The following is a 3,460-nucleotide window of genomic DNA, read 5'->3' as shown; positions in this document are numbered from 1 at the left end:
AGGATAGGGTCACCCCTGTATTCCTCCCTCTTAGGGCAGGGGTTTTAACAACACAGAAATTACAGAGGCTACTTGGGGGGGTGGGGTTGGGGCTCAGTTCTGACACCAGGATCTTATACCCCTACCACTCCAGCCTTGACAGCTCAGGAGGACAAAGTCCAGGGTGGGGAAGGAAGGGGGAGCTTGCTCCATCAGCATGAAGTGCATATGGAACAGACTAGAAGATTGATGGGGTTCCAAATATACACATGCCTAGTACCAAGGGCTCCCAAGGACCCATACACACATGGAGTCCCACTGTCCTTCCCCAGGGGGCCTCATGGAATTGTGGCCAAAGGATAGTAATCAGGGGATCAGCAGAGAGAGGAGAGCTAGAAGATGGGGATATAGTTGCTGCTCTTGGCCCCATGGCATGGGGTGATACACTCTGCAATCCATACAGTGTTATGGAACTCCTGCTCCTTGAGCTTCATGAAAGCATAGAGGACACCAAAGTGGAACTGGTTGAGGAAAGCCAGCTTGTTGAGTTTTATCTCATGCTCAAGGAATCGATCCTCCAAAGTCTTATCTCTAGGATCGCTGCCAGTCCTTTCAAAGCAGTTTATATCCTGGGTAGTAGTCAGCCACAGTCTTGACCTGTTCATAGTCATCAGCCCAGGCCAGCTGGGCCAAGCCCTCAGGGTAGAGCTTCCCACAATGTGGGAACAGCTTAACCCAGTCCTCCTTGGAGAACTCAGTGCCAAATGAGTTGATGGTGAGGCTCTGCGGTCAGCCTCAAACTCCAGGATAGGACACATAGCATCTGTAGTGGTGTCCCCCAGCAAAGCGCAGAATTTGTAGAAAGATTCTAGGTAGGTCTTGTACAGAGTGTTGCGGATGATCTCATCGATGTCCTGCTCAGAGATGCAGTCTTGGAAGAATGCAGCAAGTGGGGTATCCACTAAGATGGCACTATATAATTCTGCCAGAGTCTGAGCAATGTTCACAGCCTCCATTTGCTCAAAGCTGCCAAGCAGGTGGCACTTGGGCACAAGTTCAGCAATGGAACACTGATGCAAGGTCCCTGTTATCAGCAGAATAACACCGTCAATCATGTAACTGTAGGTGATGAAGTCCAGGAAGCTTGCCAGTGTTTCATAGGCATGATTCCTCATGCGGCGAAACTTTGCCACCATCTCCTTGAGTTTGTCATCATCAGCAATGACTGACACAGTGAGTGGGGATGCTTCATTCGCCAGGAAGTTCCCATACTCTGTGCTCTGAAGGTGTAGTTTCAGATCCTTGAGTGTCTTACACTGCACCAAGTTGACATAATCCGAGTAGCTCAGCACCTGGGCCTTGAGGCCCCGGACCAAGACCTCCAAGTAGCCATTGTCTACATTGAAGTAGAGCTCGGGGAAAGCAGACATCATGGCAGCAGTGGTTCTGGGGACTGGAGGAGTTTAAAAGCTCTAGCTTTAAGTTAAAAAAAAAAAAACCTCAAGAAAGTCATTAACACAGGTTGCCTCCAATCATATATATATATATATATATATATATATATATATATATATATATATATGAATCCTCTGACCTCAAACTGCTCTCTCCAAAGTTATGTCTTAATCACCAAACCCATTTGCCTCTTTGTCCATCCTTATCCTTCTCAATCTCTTTTTATTCTTTGATGCTGTTAGTCCACTCCTGGGTGCCATCTCCTCTCTAGGTTTTCATGACATTCTCTCCCAGTTCTCCTGATTCTCCTTACCGTGTGATTGTTCCTACTCTCTTCTTTGCTAAATCTTCGTCCAAATAGTACCCTTAATTGTGGTGTGTCCCAAGACTTTATCCTGGGGTCCATTCTTTCATCCCTGAAAAATACTAACGATATTCAGAAAAGAGAAAGAGGATTATGATCTATAAGAGTAAGGAAAGGCTTAATCAATAAGTTGGGATCTGCTAGATAGGAAAATATAAAAATCATGATGATGCAGAGGACATTCTAGATAAGGTGTGAAAAAATTCATGGTATAGTGAGAACCTCTTAGCTTTATGCAAATTATTCCTAAAAATAACCTCCAACTTCTGTCTAAGCAAGAAACTTTGAATTTTTTCTGGAGATATTTCATTGATCACTACTCTCTTAAGTTCTCTCATAGTCTTTGATGAGGGCAGGAGAAGGAAGCAAATTTGTTGCTTTTATCTATTTCATGACTTGCCTCATGACTTCATGACTTACTCAGCAACCTGTCTTCCTAGGAAGTTCACACTTTCACTATATTATCTAAATTGGCACATGGGACTAAAGCTCAGACTGTTAACATGACTTCCTGAACCCTTAAGTACAAGAAATTCTAAAGAGTTCCATTTGATGTCTCCCAAAGATTTATTCTGGTGTCCATTCTTTCATCCCAGAAAAATACTATTGCTATTCAGAAAAGAGAAAGAGAATTATGGCCCCAGTATTTTTCTGGACCATTATCATGAGCATCTCAGAAACAAGAAAGGTGGACTTAGATGAATCCTGAGGTGTTGTTATACTGAACATTCTTGCTCAATAGCTTTCTACTGCTATGACTAAGTAAATCTATTTTTGTTAGTTATGAGATCTTCTTCATTTTGTTCCAAGAAAAAACTAAAGTACCTGATTAGCACTGGCCTGCAAAAGGTAGGATGAAATAGATTACAATTTACAAAAGAAACAAGTTTAGATTGGATGGGAAGCTCTCAAGAATTATATTTTCAAGAAATCCAAGAGAGGGGTGGCTAGGTGGCACAGTGGATAGAGCACCGGCCCTGGAATCAGGAGGACCTGAGTTCAAATCCTACTTCAGACACTTAATAATTGCCTAGCTGTGTGGCCTTAGGCAAGCCACTTAAACCCAATTGCCTTGCAAAAAAAACCCAAACAAACTAAAAAAAATAAATCCAAGAGAAATGAAGGGGGGGGGGGAAGCATTTTATCCCATGGAAAGCTTGGAGATTAGAAATTATGGCACAGCCACTGTGGAGGTAGAATTGTGAATCAATTAGGGATGGAGAGAAGAATGTCTTGCTGTAATAAGGATCCAGTTGAGATAACAAATTTCTAGTGGACTAAAATCAGCATGGACCTGTGATTTTTCTCTAGCACTTTTTTAGTAGTATGTAAACTTAGCATTGGGATTTACAAAGTATGATCATCAAAAGAACAAAGGGGGAAAAGGGACTTGAGGGTAGAGGACAGAACAGTGAAAAGTTAGAGGTGAACTAGTTCTTCAAGGAAAAGGAAGAAAAGTACAATCATAGCTTGGGCAATGATCTGGAAAGTGGGGAGAACAGAATTTGGCATGCTGTAAACACTTCATTCCAGAATTTTAAATTTCAGAATGAGTTGAGACTGGTGAGTAAAGTAAAGAACAAAAAATATTTTTTTAGCTACATTGGGGAAATAAGGATTGCCAAGGAAGGAGTAAAATTGCTTGTTTCAGGTGGGTAGGAT

At 42.3% G+C, this 3,460-nt stretch overlaps 1 pseudogene; it reads right to left on the bottom strand.

Annotated features, from left to right (window-relative positions):
* Positions 1-371: 371 nt before the first annotated feature.
* Positions 372-1,409, bottom strand: LOC141490014 (V-type proton ATPase subunit d 1 pseudogene; annotated as a pseudogene).
* Between the last annotated feature and the right edge of the window lie 2,051 nt (positions 1,410-3,460).

This window comes from Macrotis lagotis, chromosome 5, assembly GCF_037893015.1.
Source record: "Macrotis lagotis isolate mMagLag1 chromosome 5, bilby.v1.9.chrom.fasta, whole genome shotgun sequence".
In the NCBI taxonomy this organism is placed as follows: Eukaryota; Metazoa; Chordata; class Mammalia; order Peramelemorphia; family Peramelidae; genus Macrotis; species Macrotis lagotis.
The sequence above is the reverse complement of the archived record's forward strand: the minus strand, read 5'-3'. Positions and strand labels throughout refer to the sequence as shown.